This window comes from Rattus norvegicus, chromosome 8, assembly GCF_021556685.1.
Source record: "Rattus norvegicus strain SHRSP/BbbUtx chromosome 8, alternate assembly SHRSP_T2T, whole genome shotgun sequence".
In the NCBI taxonomy this organism is placed as follows: domain Eukaryota; kingdom Metazoa; phylum Chordata; class Mammalia; order Rodentia; family Muridae; genus Rattus; species Rattus norvegicus.
The window spans coordinates 91,963,364-91,984,484 of NC_141541.1; the positions used below are offsets into that span (position 1 = coordinate 91,963,364).

A 21,121-nucleotide genomic window follows, 5' to 3' on the forward strand; every position below is an offset into this window, starting at 1 on the left:
TATAATCTGTCTAGGGGTATTACTGCCCACAATGGGCTGGAGCCTCCCACATCAATCATTGATTAATCAAGAAAATTCTCCAGACTTACTCACATGCCAATACACTGGGTACGTTTTCTCAATGGAAGTCTCTCTTCTCAGATGACACTGGCTTTTGTCAAGTTGACCAAAAAAAAAAAAAAAAGTCAGAACAGTTTCCAAATTCAGAATCAACATCCATGAGTGAAAAAAAGAAGGAGGTTTATATACTATAGAAACATACCATACTCTGACATAAAAGAAATCTATAAAATAATTTTTTCCAAGACTGTAAAAGTTCCTGAGATAGCCCCAAACTGCAGGTCCATCCTCAACTCTCAGGTATGTAGTTTTGAGGGATGAGGAATATATATATATATATCTCCATCATCATTAGCTTTCCCTACAATCCCCAGCTGCTAGCCTTCATCCAGGTGCCATTGATAAGAATTGTTTGTGATGACATCATAGATTCATATCCCCTAAATAGCCAACTTCTTGCCTTTCTTAAATTTAAGCTTGGCTATATAACGTGACTTGACCCATGAAACATGTTTATATCAACTGAGTCTCATTTGATCCTAAAACCTATGAATCTGAGAATCAACACTTATCCTGATTTACTGAATAAGATTACAATATCAAAAGCTGGCTCGTTAATACCTGGTTCCCCATGAACAGAGATGGTTCCCTCCTATTGATATTAGTCCCTCATAAGTCATGATCCTTCCTGCTGTCCCCACCTTAGGATCCCACCTTGCGTGCTGGCAAAGAGGGCAGTGAGTACTGGCCAAGAGTTGAAATTCTGCCCTTGCGTACATAGCAACGTAATCTTGAATCTATGGCCCTTAAAGGAATTACTAAGCTTGTGTCTCTACTCTGTTTTTGAAACAGAAGGAGAGAAAGCATTGGGTGAACTTTTGTCCTTGTGTTTTTGTGTATGTAGCCACACACATTCTTAAAAAAATTTTATGGAAAACATTTTCCATAAAATATATTTTTTTTCTTTTCTTTTTTTCGGAGCTGGGGACCGAACCCAGGGCCTTGCACTTACTAGGCAAGCGCTCTTCCACTGAGCCAAATCCCCAACCCCGTAAAATATATTTTTGAACATATTCTTTCCCCTCCTTCAACTACCATCCCACCCAAATTTATGTTCTTTATCTTTCTTTCAAAAACCAAACAACAAAAACAACAACAAAAACAAAAGTCAAAGCAGAATTTAAAGAGAGAAAAAAGAAACGCTGTGTCTTTGTTGGTGAACATCACTTGGCAAACCTGCCTGAGGATGGAGACAGCTTCTTTCTTCAAATGCATGCAGCCCTTGGGATCCGAAGACCAAGGCCCGGGGTTGTGGGTCTCTATGAGACAAAGTTATTCAGCAGTTTGACAGACGGCAAAAATCTGCCTCTGACTTTCCTCCATAACTTCCATGTATGTAGAAAGGAGCCTGATCACTGGACCTGGACTTCAAGGAGCCAGAGCTGAGGGTAAAGATGGGGAAGCATGAGAACCAGTGCCAAGCAGGAAGAGTAAGCTGAAACACCCTAAGGAATGAGTCTCTTGAGTCCCCCTGGACTCAAGCCTGAAATGCTGACACTGCTCCTTCAGCTCTCCTAGGTGGGTAACCCTTTCGTTTCCTACTTCCAGCCAGTTTGTGAAATCCAAAGGGGAAGGAAGGCAAATGCCAGGGACAATCCGCTGTAGGAAACATTTCATTTACATTTGGAAAGAGAATCTATTAATAGCAACTGCCAGAATGACAGGAGTCCAGCTTGATGCTGAGGCTCCAGAATACTAAGACACAACTGAAGAGACAGAGTGCCCCAGCAGGACCAAAGGACCCAGCGGAAGTTACAGAGAAAGGAGGAAGAAAGACGTCTATTCACATATGAAACGAAGAAGGAAAGTTAGGGTGAAAGCAACCTTCCTGAGTGAGTGTGTGAGTGTCTGTGTGTGTGTGTGTGTGTGTGTGTGTGTGTGCCTGTGTGTGTGTGTGCCTGTGTGTGTGTGTCTGTGTGTGTGTCTGTGTGTATGTCTGTGTGTCTGTGTGTGTCTGTGTGTGTCTGTGTGTGTGAGTCTGTGTGTGTCTCTGTGTATGTGTGTGTCTGTGTGTCTCTGTGTATATGTGTATGTGTGTGTATGTGTGTATGTCTGTGTGTCTGTGTGTGTCTGTGTGTGTGAGTCTGTGTGTGTATGTCAGTGTGTGTGTCTGTGTATGTATGTGTATGTGTGTGTATCTGTGTGTATGTGTGTGTCTGTGTGTTGGTATGTGTGTGTCTGTGTGTGTGTGTATGTCTGTGTGTGTGTCTGGGTGTGTATGTGTATGTGTGTGTATCTGTGTGTTTGTATGTGTGTGTCTGTGTGTCTGTGTGTCTGTGTGTCTGTGTCTGTGTGTGTGTAAGCTGTCATGTCTTTTCTTTAACATCCCTAATGTGAAATTATAGGAGTTGAGTACAATGCTGTTTGAGAACAGTTTTTTCTCTCCAAGAATTAGAGGGAAGTTATATAAAACCAGACACTCAGATTTTATAAAATGCAAATGTGAACTAATTTTAAAAGCTAGACTTGAGAGTTTTTATATTGTTTGTCCCAGAGCACTAAGCAAGAATTCTCTGGAAAAGTTGGGAAGTCTAAGTTTAATGTCCTTGGTCCCCGAGGAGATTGATAAAACATTCATGTCTTACCGAATGTGAGCACCTTACACATCCCTCAGTTTACACGAAACCCAGCACAGGGTTGATTCTACTCTTGGAGAGCGACAATCATTCCAGTTGAGCAATGGTAGACAAGTGTGTCTGAGACTTAGGAGTAATCTGTGTAAATTGTGGTGTTACTAACAAGGTGGTGGTGATGCATGCTTTTAATCCCAGCAGTTAGGCAGATCTCAAGAGTTCAAGGCCAGGGTGAGTTTCCAGGACAGTCAGGGCTACATAGAGAAACTTTGTCTTGAAAACCAAAGTTGAGGCATTTGTACGGAGCCATCTTCTCTGCCATCTATTCATTCTTCCCACCTCCACCTGAAAGATGCTAAATTACCACTCTCCTCTCCCCTTCTCTCTTCCTCTCCTTCTCTCTTTCCCTCCCTCCCTCCCTCCTTTCCCGGTACAGCTAACTTAGTCACAGGCAGATGTTAGACCAAAGGCTGTATATTTTGAATGTATTTGTGTTCATGACAAACCTAAAAATTCTTTTATTTAAGAGAATGGAAGTCGTGTCGCTGGACTGAAGATGATTCAAGGCTGGAGACGCCCGTACCACGTGGACCTGAAAGCCAGTCTTTGAGAACACAAAAGCATGTGTGCAGAGAAAAGCAATCCAGAGAACACAGGGACCTTCGGAGTTTAAAAAAGAATAACTTCCATTTCAGAGGCCTGGGCTTCATGAGGACAGATCTTCTGTGAACTTCCTCTGTGCTTTTCCCAGATTTCCTTCCTTGGCTTCAACTGTCCTCTTTCATTGCTGGCCACTACAGTCCCCAAACAAAGACAGACTGTGGTCCAGGAGGTGAGTCAGAACCGGGTCAAAAACCAACTCCACACGGAAGCAAAGCAAGCTTATATTTTACAGCGCTAACAGATAACAACTGGTCCGCTGTTAATAATTATACCAACACTGAAGGAAAACACGGATGTATGGCCATCCTTGCCAGGCGGGGAAACAGGGAAATCAGATAGAACTGCTTGTCTTTCCCAAACGTGCCTGGCAACCTGGATCCCCGCTGCTTTATCCGACTATCTCGATAACCTTCTCCAGACTCCTTTTCGACGAGAAACAGGACAGCAGGTCTCTCCAACCACAGAGTCTGTTCTTGTCGCCAGTCACTCTTCTTTCCTAACAGATGGGCCTGGAGCTTGAGCTGAAGGGAGTGATCGTTGAGAAGAGAATCCTGCAATCCGTACTCATGCCTCAGAAAGCCCACGCATCCCTATTGAACGGGGCAATGGTCCTCTGCGGTTCTCTGTTGCCTGAAATGCCTTTCAGCTGGAAAAAAAAGCGCAAAGCAACAAAAGCCATTTTGAAATAATTTAGGAGAAGTCCCATTTTCACCTGAGTTATTTTGAGCAGCGCAGGACACAAAAGATCAGGGGGTCAGAAGTTTTCAGGTAATTGCTTGTTTTCCTGCTCTAGCTGATTGAAAACTCTCAAGCTTTCTTTTTCCAAACTTGAATTGTCCTCGCAGTGCCAAGTACCCACCATTTCGAGGTAAGAGCTGTGTGGCGCAAGAAAAGACTGAATGGAGAAGAAAACTTGATATTTTGCTAAAGAGGAAGGTGGAAACGTATCTCCATCAAGGTTTGATGTGATCCCAGGTTTCTGTCTACAAAAGAGTCAAATACAACGCGGAGTAATTAATTCCAAGTTCTGTATCCATTCTCTTCTCAGACTCTTCAGGGCCGAGAACCAGAAAAGTCATAATCATACAATACTGGGTGTCCAGGGCCCCTGAGATTTGCTACCATTGTGGGGAGTGTGCCAGCTACAGGGATTGGTTACTAACTACCGTCTATCCTTAGTAAGTGGAAGACCTCCAGAGTGGTAAATACAGTTTAATTCAAGGGGACAGGACCCAGACAGGCTGCGAGCTTGCCTACCCTGATGGTCTAGCTTGAGGAGAGGTTTCAACTTTGAGCCTGAAGTCAGGCCTTGGAGAAATTCCAGTCCATGCTGCTCCTCCTGATGGTGGTGTTAGGTCCACTGATGGAATCTACCTGGGAAGAGTCAGCCCCACACAGGCATTTCCAATATAATTTCTGACCTTGTGAGAAGGGGGAACAGAGAGGGAAGAATTTGGAAAGAAGTTTCTGAACAAAGGGGAGTTGGATTTGGCTGGAATACCTGTTAGAGCTGATTGGTATTGTGCATCCCAAGCCCTGAACTCAGCTCAGGTCGCAGGAGAAACCCACACTGGTCTCTCAGTGGTTATCTGGAGGCTAGGAGAGCATGCCTGACAAGGTAAGTCTACTGAACCTGGTAAAGTAGAAAGATGACTATGGAGCAATGATAACTTAATTGAAAGGAGGAAAGACTCTGTGTGTGTGCGTGTGTGTGTGTGTGTGTCTGTGTGTGTGAGAGAGAGAGAGAGAGACAGAGACACAGAGACACAGAGACTCAGAGACACAGAGACTCAGAGACAGAGACACAAAGACACAGAGACACAGAGACATAGAGAGAAAGAGAGGAGAGGAGAAGAGAAGAGAAGAGAGAAGAGAAAAGACAAAACAAGTATGGATTTTGAGAACTTTATAGTTTGTTTGTTTGTTTTTTTTTGTAGTATTCTTTATATCCCATCACATCTGGCCAGTACTTTCTTGATTTTCCATGCCCACAGAATGCTCCCATAGCCGTTAAAGGACACCACTCTTTCCTTTGTGAGCCACCCAATCCTTGAGAATTATTAAAGTGTTCGCATTATTTTCCTTCTCCTTTTCCCACCCAACTCCCAATCAAGAAAAATACTTTAAACCAAATTACTCGAAGGCTTATGTCCCCAGCGAATGTTCACAAAGCTTCTTTCCGTCCTCTGCTCCTCGAGAGTAATCCATAGTTGAGTAGATCAGTAGCTCTGTTTGGCAGTAACTTACCAGTCAACATCATTCATTCCAGCAACATGGGAAGTAATGAGATGGCGATGGGGTGTTAAGAGGTGGCAGTGAACACAGAGGTCAGTGGCTATGAAACACAGCTCACAAGTGGGGAATGATTCTCTGTGGTGGATGCTTGATTATTCCCTCCCATCGGTGTTGTACTTTATGCCTTTCCAATCCACTTTGCCTCTTATTTCTGACAATCCCCCAATAAAAACTACCTTTTCATTTATCTACGGATCCATGCCTTCCACACAGAGCATTGCTAAATAGGTTTCCTTGATAAATTGGAATATTTATTTTATTTTTTTATTTTATGCAGATCATGGTTTTGTATATAGTGTTCTTCCTACAAGTCAAAGTGTAAATGTTCTTGGAAATGATTTTTTTTGCTTCAGTTTCCTACCATAAATGTTAATATTGACCTTTAGGTTGGATGAAAATTATGACAGAAGAGGTGAGTTTTTTTTAATTAGCAGCAGCATGCTTTATTCAATAGTTCTGATGATTTGGTTTCCAGTGGTATCAGTTGTCCAGCAGGTCAGGGAACCATATGTGTTTTGAAATCACATGAGGTTATTTGCCAAAAGTGGGATCATCATCTTTAGGGGATCCCCAGACCCTTTTATTATCCATTTAGCCTCAGAATTTAAATTGTGGCCATAGAGCAGTGGAGAAAGAAGGAAAAGGGGAAGAGATGGGAGGAATAACTATAACAAAAATAGGATTATAAATGCGTCCTGTATTTATGGTAAGAATGAAAAGCAAATTCAACTGAGGTCATCCTTAACGGCGGTCCGCTTTGGTATAGCACGGGGCTCCTAATTTACTTTTTATACTCTAGTCTTTCTTCAGACATCACTAGCTTCCCAGCAACTAAGTCTTGTTGGGATGTTTAGCAAATCGGGCTCATCGTTAATAAAGACTTTTTTAGGAATTATGATTAATGAACTTACTTTGAAATATCCTTACGTTTTTAAAGTATGTGTTCATGTCGGGGAAGGTTGTCTGCATGAACGCAGTACTTGAAGCAGCTGGAATAAAACATTGGAACCCTGAGCTAGGGAACTTTGGCCTTGTGTCCTCCCGCCTTCCCTGGTCCTGGCTGCCTGCACAAGCAGATTTCTACTCTCAGGTAAGAACACTTTGAGTTCAGTTTAGGTTTAGAGACCAAAGAAACCAGGGGACTCATTCTGCAGCCCAGGCACAGGAGTGAATGGGAGGGTTAAAGAAGGCCTGTGGTGCTTCTGACCTCCACAGTGGACCGCTTTCTTGGGGGAACAGAGAAAGCGAATGGGAATTTAACCCACTTAACCCTGACTTTTAAAAGAACTATGAAATACCATCTAAGGATTTTCTCTTGAATGTAAACCACTGGAACTTTTTTTTTTTTTTTGATATTTACAGGCTCATACTTCATCCGCCTTGCATTTCGTGCAAGCCCCACCCAAAGAAGCTGGGAAACCTGAAATCACATCTTCTTTGCTCTCCTTCTGTGCGGAGAGTTCTGTCAGCCTCTAGGACCTCAGCTTTTCATTCTTCCACTCCATGATGAGCTTGTTGGCCAGGCCTTGTCTCTAGAGCCCGTGAATATTTTACTTCCCGTGGCAGAAGGATTTTACAAATGCAGTTAGGTAAAATATTATTGAGATGAGAAATTATCCTGGCGCACTCGGGTGGGCACGGCGAGACCACAGAAACTTCCGGGAGAGCTAAGGGATGACAAGTGAGTGAGAAAGAGCTGCCCCTGGACACAGAGGTTGTGAGATCAAAGTTATCTGAGAAGATATAGAAAGGACACATGATGATAGATTTCTAGAAGGTAGAAGAGACAAGGGAATGGGTTCTCTCCCGGAATAAGGGTGGCCATAAGCCTAAACCTTGATTCATTTTAGCTCTGCAAAACCATTGTCTAACTTCTCGCTGGCAGAGCCCTAGGATAACCAGTTGATACTGTTGCGAGTTCCTGGGTGTGTGGCCTTTTGTTATTTTGTTGCTGCTGCTTGGGAATCTAATTCAGTGTCTCCCTCTCTGCCTATGAACCTCAGAGGTTAATCAGAACTCTCAACGGCTCTGCTGTTGGTCAGTGCCTGGAGGAGGTGCCAGCTCTAAATTCTTTGTTGCATTTAGGCCTGAACGTGGAGGCTCATCTGGAGTCCATGGTAGACCCATTTCCTCTGGAGCTTGGAGGGCCTTGACACAGACTTACAGGCCACACCTGCCTCTGAGCTTGTGTGTCACTGCAGGTGAACTTAGGCTTCGAGTTCATATCCTCCTGCAATACCAGCAGAATGCTTTCCCAGCACATGCTGTGCACCAGGGCTTCTGTTCCACAGAGAAGCTAAGACAGTTTCTTGGTGCCAAAGTAAGGGTTTTTAAATTATCATTAGTGCTATTTACCATGAACTTGGTGGGTGAGGGGATTTTTGTCCTTTATGTAGATTGTCTCTGAATCCTTGAAAAATTTATCCCCGGGGACTGAGGTCTTTGTTTCTTCCCATTCTAATGATCTTGCACCTTTTATTCTCTATAAATAGTTATAGGGAAAGTTTTTCGCCGATGAAACCCACCTACAACCTTAGATCAGGCTCTTGCAGAAGCTGAAATAAGGAAGGCTTAAGCGTCCTCAGTGTGACATTGTGCATCGTGGTAAAAGTGTACAGTCTGAACAAAGAGCCGGCTTCTTTTTACCTTGACGGTTTTAAAACCTCTTTGGGGGTTTCTAACATGTGGGAAAGTTTCAAAGCAATCATCCCAAAACATCTCTATGAATCACCACTCAATTTCTGTTACACTAAAAAGGAAGTGAAAGTATGAAAGGACACATAATTTATTCAATGTCATACAATGAGGGAAGGGCAGAGAGGGGATCGGGTGCAAAGACAGAACCCACAGCATAGCCTCTCCGTTGCCTTGGTTAGAGGTGAATTCTAAAATCACTGCAGAATTGCTATCCAACCTTCTAGCTGAGTAGGTGAATTAAGGAATAAATGTAGATAAGCTATTTTGTAGATAAGCTAAATTAAATTAATCAAACTAAAATGTTGACTAGTGTCATTACTAATTTTAATTTGCACTGTGCTTTTGACATACTGTCTGGTGTTCCTTTGTGAATCCTGCCCCACCCCACACACCCAACACTTACCTTCTTACATCTTTAAAGTCTGTAGTTAAAATGCTAAAAGAAGAAATAGTAGCATTCTTCACTCTCCATCATTGTTTGAGCACTGCTTCTTTGCCCTAGAATTCTTAGGCATTTAACTTGCAAAATTCATGGCTGTATTTTGAACAGCTGTGTGTTTTTTTATATTAAGAAATTCATCTTTAGGTAGCCCAGAGCTAAGTCAATCTGAAATGATCAAAATAAATTTGATTTGCCTCCACTTTTAAAAGAACTGCTTTGTTCGAGGAATGGCTCTCTTTCACCATTTAAAATAAATATCCTTCCTCCTCAGAATCTTTGAAAAGCTCAGTGGCATTATTTATGTGGTCATATAGGGACTCCAGAGAGCAGACCTGCTAGTCCTTATAGAATCTGCATCTTCCTTTACTGGCAGTGGAACCAACAAGGACAAAAGGTACATTTAGAACACTTTGTTACAGGGAAGTGTTGAATGGAAAGCTTTCTTTCTTTTCCTGTGAAAACGTAGGAAATGTAAGAACTGGGAAGGCTCGCGCTGCTGTGAACTGCTTATCCTCTCAGAATAGAAAGTGGAAGAAACAGAGCTGTAATTGCAAATTGCCTTTTATATTGCGGTTGAAGGCACTTTCCTGTCCAATAATTTTAATAAAGGAATCCCCCCAGCCATCCTGCCGATCAGTTTGAACATAACTCAAGCATTATACACATTGTCCCCTTGGGTTTGTACCTTTATGGAATTAAATTGCGTCTAGCATCATGCCAAGACCTAGAACAGTCTACTGTGGTTAAAAATTAGCCTCTGGAGTTCCTAGAAACCCATGTTTCTTTCTATCTCAAAAACAATCAGCTATTTACATTCAACTCACTATTTTAATTTTTTAAATTCAGTGCATCATTAGTAGAACAGTAGACCTGTTGGGATAATACTATTCAGATTAAGTTTATGACATTTTTCTTCTAAAAACTCCACAAAAAAAAAAAAAAAAACCTCTTAGACATTGGTTCCTAGCCTATGGGATGTAGGTCTCTGAGACATGGGGATGGTGATACTGTGGGTTCTCAGCTATTCACTGAAGACCTGCAGTGTTACACACAGAGGTGTGACTGCCAACTTCCAAAGACACGTAGATGGGAATGTGATGCAGAGAATTCCAAATCATCTTAACATCGTAGTCAATTGATGCTTGCCCAGGATGTATTTCTTTAGTCAATGGATAACTGCTTGGGGGGAGGGGAGGATGGTATTTTATTATTCTTGATATTAAAAAGGGGATAGTGAGGCTCAGTGGGTAGAAAGCACTTATAGCACAAGCCTGAGGGATGTGTGCTCAGCCCCTGGAACCTACATTTAAAAGCTACGTGCGACGCAGAAATCCCTAATCTTAGCACTTATATGGGAGGCAAAGAGAGGAGAATCACTCAGAAGCTCATAGGCCAGCTAGCCTGGAGGAAACAACTTGGCAGAAGCTACAAGAAAGACACTGTTTCAAAAACAAGGTGGAAGAGGAGAACTGGCTCCCCTAAAGCTGTCCTCTGACCTCTACCGTACACTGTGACATATATGCAGTGCTATTCATGTGCATGTTACATATAAGATAATAATAATAGCAATGCTACTATTAGTAGTGAAAGAAAATGAACATAGTTGATTTTAAAAGGAAAGGTCCTTGTGACTTGAATGAAGCAGAAGCACATACACACACACACACACACGCAGGCAGTAGGCATGTCAAAGGTCATCTTCCAGCATAGTCTAGAGTGGCACCAGCAAGCACCCACCCACACTCCACTAACCAATGGAAAGAATGTCTCCCTGATTCTAATAATAGCCTTGGGGGAAACTCCAGAAATTTCAAGTCCTAATTGTATTGGAGAGAAATTTGAACAAAGCGTGGGCTTGTTCTCTCTCTCTCTCTCTCTCTCTCTCTCTCTCTCTCTCTCTCTCTCTCTCCTCCCTCCCTCTCCCTCCCACCTCCCTTCCCCATCCTCCCCCCCCCCGTGTGTGTGTGTGTACACATGTAGGCACACATGCATGTGGGTGTGCATATGTGTATGTGTACCAGGGCGTGAATTTGAACGTTATTCCTGCTCGCAGAGCAGAGGGTTGATGCTCCCTCATAGCCGTGCTTATGGGAGGACAATCTCTGTTCAGGGGAAGGACAGCCTACTGCTAAATGGCTTTATGTTCACTGCAAGCAATGTCCTCTCACACACATATACGACTAGATGAATTGGAAGCAAACAAGAGGATTTTGAAAACAGATCGAATGGGTGTGAACAGAGCTGGTGACTCACTGAAAGGTCAGACAGCAGTACTGATGAGAACCAACCCAGCTTAGTACTGGCTGGAGCAGAAAAGAGCTGGGACACTTCCTGTGTTTGCTACCAATCTCTCCTCTGAGGATCACTCTGATTTATTCTGATTTTATCAGGAGGCAGAAGCTTCTGTAAACACATTGCCACCATTATTTTAATTAGATGTTACAAAAGCAGATCAGATCTCTGAGATTCTAAAAAATCAGGGTTTCTTAAGGTTACCTAGTTAGGCAGCCATGGGCGGGAACCAGCATTAACCTCAAAATTGACATTTTCATAGTAGTAATGGACAATTAATCCCTGAGAAGAGATTTGAAGGGGGTGAAAGACACCAGAATATGTTAACCCAAATATACCTCTAGTAGAGAAAGTGTTTATTGAAATAAAGACAGTGAAGGAGCATTCATCAGAAGATAAACTGAAAGATAGGATATATATATATATATATATATATATATATATATATATATATATATTCTGTTTTATTGGTGACAGCTCCTGTCAGTTAACAAACAGACCCAAGGGCTTGGGAAAGGAAAAACGATACTGGTGGTTCTTCCCAGGCTCTTACCTTCCAGTCTCTTGCTGTTACGTAACTCAAAATGTTTTCTGCTGCCCTGTCACTTCTCTAGAAATTTTTGTTGAGGATTTTGTATAAGTCAGAAGCATGAGGCACTGCTCTGATCTATTGTCCAATAGAATTCTCTGTGGCGCCTGTGTGTTAAGAGGCAGTGATAAATGTCTTTGTTTTGCCTCTAGTTAATCTATCATTTCTTGCAGGATTTTTGCCTTGGCTAAGAACTTACAAGGGTTCAGTAGGAATGAATTATTCCCTGTCTAACTTGTACAGAGATCATTTTTCTATTTTCTTTTTTGCTGACGTTAGTTGCTAAATACTTTGAGCATTCTGACCACTGGCGAGCAAATGCCGAAGGGGAGGGAACAGGGAGATCACGAGTTCGAGGTCAGCCTGAGTGGGGTACACCACTGGGAACTAAGGGGGATAGCTCAGTTGGTAAAGTGAGAGCAAACGTGAGGACTTGAGCTCATTTTCCTATGTCTGAATAAAGAAAGACAGTCATGAAGGTGGACACTGTAACCCCTGCATTAGGAGAAGAGATATTGGCAGATCCCTGGAGTTTGTTGACCAGCAAGTGTAGGCAAATCGGTGAGTCCACATCAATGAAAGACCTGGTCTTAAGGGAGGCACTTGTTAAGATCACAACCCACCATTGTTCTCTGGCCTCTGACACTGCAACACACACAAACATATACACACATGCACATACTCACATGTGAAATAGATCAATATGTGGATATATTGTACACAGTGAAATGATCATGATGTAACTGGTGTTTATTTTATTTTATTTACAGTAATGGACTGAGTTGAGTTGCACCCCCTCTCCTCAAGCTAGACTCGGTCACCTGCTCCCAATATGCCAACTGGATAATGGTGACAGACAGAAGAGAGCGATTCAAGAGCACATCAGGAACAGGATTAATTAAAAGGGTCCACTGACCCTTCCAAGTTCATCTCTATGGTAATGACATACATGAGTTTCAAAATTAAAATAGGAAGAACAGGGACAGGGGACGAGAGGTCGCACACATAAACATTTCTGGTGAGGATGTGGGCTGGTTACTCACCGCTTCAGCTTGGATTCTGTGCAGTGACCCTACGAAGTGCTTATCACTATCTGCTGAGGAATCAGTCTGGTCCTCAGGAGATGGTTCCCGTCCATTCCAGGTCGCAGCCTTGTCCTGTGGATTGTGCCCTCACCTGGGGACAGTCAGGGGAGAGTCTATCCTATGAGTTCTGCTGTTTCTGAAGTCCAACACGACTGCAGATTTATTCAGTGAGTTATCCCTGTACCTTCAGCCTTGGGGAGGGATGAGAGATGCCGAGACTGACGGTCCATGAATGGCGAATAGGCCGTGAGTAGGTAACCCATAGTTAAGGAGTCAGACACAGAACAAAAACAGGGATGGTAGGCATTTGTCCTGTGATTAGTTATCTTCTAAACACTCGTTTCAGCAATGGGGAAGTCCTCAGGTATTAATGGCAGTCAAGGCAGCAGTCACCTGAAGCCTATTATTCCACTAGAGGCGTACGACTCAGTGGCAGCCCATTGTGGAACTGCTAAATGAATGCTACATGCATCTATGTTATTCATGTCTTTGTATATGCAGAGAAGAATGGAAAACTATATACATGCTTATACTTTGCCTCCGTTTTTTCCCTGCCTGAGTGGCTTCTCTGGATACAAGTCCACAGTAGGACGCATGGTTCTCTTTGGAGAAAACAAGCATGGTGTCTGAAAACTGTCAGGTGTACACCTCGTGCCAACCGACGCAGAACAGGAAGCCCTGTTGCCCTTACGGCTGTGTGCATCGTTCTCGGGGAATGGCGGGGCTAAAGAAAACTCAAGCAGCTCTCGGAAGTCTGTCAGGAAAGATGGAAGACTTTTGAAACATGTGCTCGCTCACCGTGAGGCAGCTCCTCAAACCACTCTGAATCCGTTCTAACTTCCTTACAGTTGAAGCTGTCCTCAAGAGTTTAGTTACCACTGGTGATCTCCCACATCCCACACACAAAGACATACTTGAAGGAAACGAAGACACTCCCTGCACTCCATTTTATGGGAGAGCGAGCTCTCAGTTATGCTGGCTGGAAAACACACATTTCCTGCTTGCAATGGGTTGGATTCCCATGGCCTCGGGCAGGCAGAAATCTTGATGTAACCACTGCACCCTGGGAAGAAAGGCTCCCCAACCCCCACACACCTAATTCTAATTCTTTTCTAATTCGGTCTGGAATCTTCAAAGGGAAGTTAAAACTGATCCATACAGGGAAATATTGTGCATTTAAGACAGGAAAGAACTCCGTTGTCAATACAGAGCAGGCTGTTCATTTTGCTAAAAATATGTAAGAGCTAATTTGCCAGTAAATCTGCGCTGGACTTTGCTTTATCCTGAGACATTTTTATATAGCACTGCCCTCAGTTGTTCCTTCCATTCGTTTGTCAGGTTGAGCATTTTTTTGGGAGAGCTTGTGGTCTTAAGGAAATAAACTGTTTTTCTCTCCCTTTTTAAAAGCCACTTCATGGAAGGCGAGACTTCATTTCCTGAAAATGAGTGTAGAATATCCCACTTAATTACTTTTCCAGACTCTCATCTTCCCATGAATCACGGTGTTCCATAACTAAAACATGTCTGAGTAGGCAGCAAGAGGAAAAGGATTGAGGGATGCATGACCCTTTCTGAAGTTATGGGAAGAAGACCTTGAACCACTACCCTCAGCCAATAGCATTGACACTTTAAACTAGCCATGGCTCAGAAACAACCCAGGACCCAGCACTCTGCACTTAGCATCTGTATCATACGGATCCAGAAAAGCCTTTGAAACCATAAACATGGAAACTTAATAACATAAATATCAATCGAGCAACTTGACCATTCTAGCAATGCCCTATATGTCATGGAGTTTGAGTTCCAGAGGCAATGCAGCATATAATCGATCGTGTAACAATCCTTCATCAGGCCATATGTATCAATAAAGTCATTGTTTCATTTTAATCTGGATCCTGGAGCAGGAAATTATTTTAATAATGGAGTAAATCCGTACTCCAACACTAGTCATTAACAACGTTTAACCAACAAACCAGATTCCAGAGACAGCTCTGGTGCCTTAGCTATGCTCTGTCTTTGAACTAGAGGTCTGGATAGAGTCGTGAGTGTGAAGGAGAGTTTATCTGTGCATCTCTGAGCACTGGAGATGTGTGGATTGGTGATAAATGCCTTGGAGGTCCTCTTGTCTTTTCATAAATAAGATACAAGAACCTAGTGAAGCTCCCGTAGTCTTGATTTCCCTGTAGCTACATGTCGTGGGTGATGAATAAGGTTCCACATGAGGAGCCAGGTTGGAAGAGAAGGAATCCAGTGTAGAGGGGATAGACTGTGTCCTAGACAAGAGGAGGGTGCCTGGTGCTTAAATGTGCTGTTTGTAGCTAGCCTGAAGCCTTTTAGGTTACCAGCTAGCAGCACTAGGAACATTGGAACCACATTTTACCAACCGTTTGCTCTCAGAAGGCATGGTTGTCCCGACTATAGTCTTCTAATCATCTCTTTGCTCTCCAAGGGGAGTGTCTTACTTCTGGATCTTGAGATCCTTTCTGTCTCCAAACTGTTAGAGCCTTTTCTCAGAAGCAGGCCCAAGAGAGACTCTCAAGACAGAGAATGGATTTTTATCCTCTTGCCAAATGATGAAAGCTTATCTGGAAGGAGGACTTAGAAATTATCCCTGCTTATAATTGTCATTAATTAATATGTATAACCATGCATAGCATACACTTTGATTGGCATGCAAATACTTTCAAAGTAGTGCCTCATAAGTGTGAACCTTTACACTAGCACATTTTCCTTTCCGAAAACAATAATGTATCAGATTTAAGGAGGTAAGGATGGTAGCAATTAACAAAAAAAACAAGGTCAGGTCCAGTGTTAATGCCAAGGTAGAGCTGTCAGGAAGGCCAATGAGCTCAGATAGACCGCCACAAAATTAACAGCACACAATGACATTTTACAGGGAACGTAACACTAAGACCTTACACAATTTCTGTGCTTATTATAATGACCATACAAGTGAATATTTTTCAGCAAGCTACAGTCCAAGGTGGTTGAAGAAACTATACTCCAGTGGGTGGGTAGGTGGCTTATTTATTTATTTATTTAGCCTCATTTTTACAAATACTGGAAGCTATCCCAAAGGCCAAGACTTTGTTGCATGGAACAACCCTGCTGCAGAAAAGTATTCTTTGCAATCTAAGCAGTGAGTGCCACTGGTGATCGTGCGGTTAACTGCATAAACATTGCTGTTGGGTTTTTTTGGGGGGAGGGGTGTTTTCCACTCCAAGAGATGAAATCCACGTATTTCAGAGGGAGAGGACGATGGAGGATAACATCAGCGTAGCTGTGATTGCCAGCGCACACCCCGGCCAGTCACATCAGGTACTGTGAATCTCGGGATAAACGGGATGCTGGAAGCTTAGGCGGAGTCATGGGGATAGAGCAAAATGAGATTAATAAGACATTGTCCCTGGATGAGCCTGTCTGGATGCCATGTGTTCCATAAGGCCAGGGTAGGGACCCAGAGCCCCCAGCTTAGCAAACCACAGGGCAGAGGGAATCTGGAGAATGTTTGCTTGGAGCAAAACCCAGAGTGCACAGCTCCTTTGCCACGTCCCTTCCATTAGGGCACTGAATCCACGGGCAGTGTTATTTTAAAAGACACTTTTAACTGTGGAAAACATGTATTAGACACGCTATGCAAATAGATCCTCTGGGATTTGAGATTATTTATAGACTATGATTTTTATATAAACTAAATATGTCAGAGGCTGAAGGGTTGGCCCGGTGTTAGGAGCTCTTGCTGCTCTTGCCGAGGACCCAGGTCTGATTCCCAGGACCCATACGGCATCTCACATCAAACTGTAAGTCCAGTTCCAGGAGATCTGACCTTCTTCTGACCTTCAAGGGCACCAGACACGTGGGCACCATACATGCGTGCAGGCAACAGGTTCATACAACTTCAGCAAAAATAAAATAATAATAATAAACTAAGTACGTCCAAAGATATATTTTGGAGACTCGCCCTGCAGCGTAGGAACCAGGAAGTCACAGCATTTGCTCCAGCTGCATATACAACAACTACAGTCACATGGCAATCTTTTCTCATGTCATCAGAGGCACTCACTTTGAAAAGAAATCATGCAGAGGCCAGAAATGACTACAACAATGGCATTCAAAGTGTGAAAGACGGATTCCAATCAGCTAACGTACTGTGTGTAAGGAACGAAGACGGCGTCATGAACTTCAATTGCAAGTTCACATAGTAATTTGATGTTTATTGTAACTATTAGTAGAGGGCAAGCTTGTATGCATGTGCATTCATATTTTCCCTCAGGTGAAATTATTATTCCAGTAATTAGCTTTTCAGTTTATTTATAGAATTTTTCTATGACCGGTTAGGAAACAAACCCTGGTTCTTTGCCATGGATGGTTTGAGAAGTCTTGGTGGAAGCCATGGCGGAAGAACAATTAATTTTGAAAATCCCATTTTCAGAGACCAGGGTCATGTGTTAACCCCTCCCCACCACCCACCACCAGCCCCAGCCCCAAATAAAGATGTGGGGCGTCTGAGAGTCTTTGAGATCCTAAGTGAAATACTGAGCTAGGCCCTCCAGGACAAGGAAGGGCCTCATTAAAAGAAAGTTTTGTGTGTTGCTGATTGACTAATCCTAAATTCCTGAGTCAAAAAAAATCTGTCTCCTCATGTCTCCTCTTGGTGGCTTGCTTTTACTTAGTTCTCTGTAATCCTTTAATCCCTCCTGTCTTCTGATTTCTTACTCTATAAAATCATAGCGGTGTCAGGTTCCAGGAAGAACATGTGGATTTCATTTTGTCAAAAACAACATTCAGCTTTCTTCTACTTGTAATCCTTGAAACGCAGAATAGAAGATAGTTAGAGGGAAGAAAGTCACTCTCCCGGGGTGCTCTTTGTTGTTTTGTTTTGGGACAGAGTTGTGGTCCTCCTGCCTCAGCCTCAAAAGTGCTGATCTGAGGAACCATGTCTGACTTTTAACAAGCTTTGGAAACATTTTTATACCTGTCAAAACTTATCCTTCCAGCTAAAGTTGTGTGGAAGCTAACGTTAGCTGGCATTTCTGAACAGTCCAATAGAAAGCTGGGTGGGGTGTGAGAGGGGTGGGGCTGAGAGAGGACCTGTGGGTCCTGTGAAGGAAGGATGACCTCAATTTGAACCCCAGGATCCACAGTAGAAGGAGAAAGCCAAATACTCAAAGTTAGTCTCTGACTTCGAGCGCGCACGCGCGCACACACACACACGCACACGCACACACATGCACACGCACGCACTCATGCACACGCATGCACATGCACACACACAAAGTAACAACAAATCAAGTATTTTTCTCTTTTTCCAACCTTATATTTTTATTTATTATTTGGGAATTTCACATAATGCGCCCTAATGATACTCACTTCCTAGTCCTCCAGGTCTGTCTCCACCTCTGTAACCTCCCCTCCAAAAAAGAAGAAAACAAAACGAACAACAACAAAAACAAGCCCAACTTGTCTTGCCTGTATCCTCACTGGAGCATGGTCCAACTCCTGGTGGCCAGCCCCTGAAAATCAGTCCTCCCCACTCTCACCCCTGCCAGACTCCATCAGCTGCGGAGAGCTACACTCCAGCAACCTCATCATAATTTTAGAGAGTCGAATGGCTTCCTGTCCTGGCTGTTTCTGTTTGGTGGAGTGCAATAGGGTGGGGGTAGGGGTTGTCACAGAAGCCTTCTATGCCCCTCTTTTTTTCAACTGTGTCTGCAGCCTTGCATGCCAAATGCAAAAGAAGCTTCCTTGCCTTTTGCAGTCAGCAGGAGCAGGGATTATGAACTTCCCCGTGGTTTCTGGGGACAGCATGGACCACAGACATCCACATGAATAAAATGCTTTTTAAAGACCATTGCAAAGAGCCCAGGGTAGAGTCTGGGTTTTTTCTTTTTAGTTTGTTTGTTTGTTTGCCATCCATTGATTTCTTAAGTGGGTTATCTATGGCTGGCACCAAGCTGAAAACACACATACAGCTGTCTTTCAAATGCTTCTAGAACAAAATCAGGTGAGGCTTCAGCCAAGTCAGACTCTGGTGAATGAGGGCCAGAAAGTAAAACCTTAAAGGGTCCCTTAATTAAAGCACAGAATAGTAAACGTTGATGGCATAATTAGCCAACAATTTAGGCAAGCATTGTATTTTTATGTATGGTTGTTGATAAAATAGCCATAAACGGTTGAGCGGACTCCTCATGCAGTAACCTTCAAGAAAAATGTTGTTAGCGTTGACTTTAATAAACAATAAACAATCCCTCAAAAGTACTTTCAATTATAATTCGAAACAAGTATAAACTGAAAAGAATACATGACAATGGTTAGCTACATATCTCACTGCTTTGACCAAATTCCAACAAGAAGAAACAGAGGGGGAAACAGTTTCTTCTGCCAGGGGTGGTGTGGGCAGAGAGCTGCACTGCAGTCACAAGAGGGCAGAGCGCCTTGGCAGAGCACAAGTCAGAGTTGACTGCAACCCAGGACTCCCTCCACCTGTCTCCACACTGAGGATTCCACATTCTCTCAGTGCAGCACCAGTGTCTGAAGACTGGATGTTCAAATACATGAGTCTGTGAGGGACCCTTCACAGAAACTGTAAGTGGTGGGGGAGAAGGAAGGGTCTCCTGACCTGAGCTCTGTCCCAGGGATCTGCACAGAGGAAGAAGAGAGCTGACCTCACAGGTTGTCCTTTGTACTCCATGTCTGTGCTGTGACATACTTTGTGCCCTGAGATGCGTGAATGAATGAATGAATGAATGAATGAATAAGTTTTAAAAACAAGGAGACAGGCCCTTTACTAGCTATGTTTGGAAATACAAATGCTACAAAGGACAGACTAAATCTAGCTCACGGTATAGGGATGGTTTAAAGTCTGTGTGGAAAACAGTATTTTAGATAAAGTTAAATAAGATAGGAGAAAGTACTTAGAAATGACAGGAAAGGAAAAATGAATGGAAGAAGAGAGAAAAAGTCAGGGCAGGCAGGTTTGAAGGGAAAAGGAGCAAGGGAGATAAAGCAAAAGCAAAAGGTCAGGTGTGTCACATGCACAGGTTGCCACACTACTCTGGAGGCTGAGGCAGGAAGACTGCCACAGTACTGAGGCAAGCATGGGCTGCATAGCAAGTGCTACACTAGTAGCCAGGGCTACGAAGCAAGATTCTGTCCCCAAAAGCAAAAACAAAACAAACTCACAAAACCAAACAGAGACAAAATGAGAGAAAACTAAGAATCAGAGAAACTTACAGTTTAACAGGGTTTTTTTTTGATATTTTCTTCTATTAGAGTCAACTTTATTGAGATGTAGTTTATACTTAATAAAGTGCACCCGTTTTAAGGGCAGTTTGAGATCTTTAACACCTATTTTAAGGAACTCGTTCATTGTATGTAGTAATGGATTCACTGTGATACTCCCCTACATGAATGCCCTTTGCACTGTTCTGTCAGTCCACCCTCCTACCAATGCTGCCTCCCACCTTGTCTCCCCTGGCAACTCTTCAAGTCTGTGGTGATTGACTATGCTTGGCCCATGGGAAGTGGCACAATCAGCAGGTGTGTCCTTGTGAGAGGAAGGGTATCACTGTGGGGGTGGGCCTTGAGGTCTCCTCCCATGCTCAGGCTCTGCCCCAGTGCAAAAAAGAGCCTCCTCCTGCCTGTTTGTAGAAACCAGTCTCTCCTGGACACTCTCCTAGTCATGCTTGCTGCCATGATGATAATGGACTGAACCTCTGAAACTATAAGCCAGCCCTAACTAGATATTTGCCTTTTTAAGAGTTGTCTTGGTCATGATGTCTCTACCCAAACTAAGTCAGTCTGTGGTAATCCCTATTTTAAGGACAACTTTAAAACAATGGTTTATGTGCATAACATAGATTGTATGGTACTTGCCCTTTTCTGTCCTCTTTATTTTTTGTTCTCCTTTTTTTTAAAGATCTATTTATCTTTATGTGTATGAATGTTTTTCCAGCATATATACTGCACGTGTGCCTGGTGGCCATGGAAGTTAGAAGATGGCATCAGATCCCTGGAACTAGAGTTACAGATGGTTGTGAGCCACCATGTGGATGCTAGGAATTAAACCCATTCCTCCTCTGCAAGAACAGCAATTAGCTGTCGAGCCATCTCTCTGGGCCCTAAGCCTCCTTTGCTTAGCCTAACATGATGCCCTTGGTTCCACCCATTTTGCAACAAATGACAGAATTTGTGTGTGTCTGTGTGTGTGTGTGTGTGTGGTGTGTGTGTGTGTGATGTGTGTGTGTCTGTGTGTGTGTGTCTCTCTGTGTGTATATGTCTGTGTGTGTATGTGGTGTGTGTGTGTTTGTCTGTGTGTCTGTGTGTGTGTGTGGTGTGTGTGTATGTGTGTCTGTGTCTGTGTGTG

General features: G+C 43.1%; 1 long non-coding RNA gene across 6 annotated transcripts; it reads left to right on the forward strand.

Moving 5' to 3' along the window:
* Nucleotides 1-1,351: 1,351 nt before the first annotated feature.
* LOC102554337 (uncharacterized) lies at nt 1,352-14,643 on the forward strand. Of its 6 annotated transcripts, none has more exons than XR_015627347.1 (7): nt 1,352-1,638; nt 3,221-4,974; nt 6,589-6,741; nt 7,014-7,240; nt 12,442-12,608; nt 12,815-12,923; nt 13,258-14,643. It is a non-coding gene; the product is annotated as an uncharacterized LOC102554337 (long non-coding RNA). The 6 variants fall into 6 exon arrangements; XR_015627346.1 differs by lacking the exon at nt 1,352-1,638 and adding an exon at nt 2,814-2,924; XR_015627350.1 differs by lacking the exon at nt 1,352-1,638 and having other exon boundaries at nt 6,610-6,741.
* Nucleotides 14,644-21,121: the final 6,478 nt, after the last annotated feature.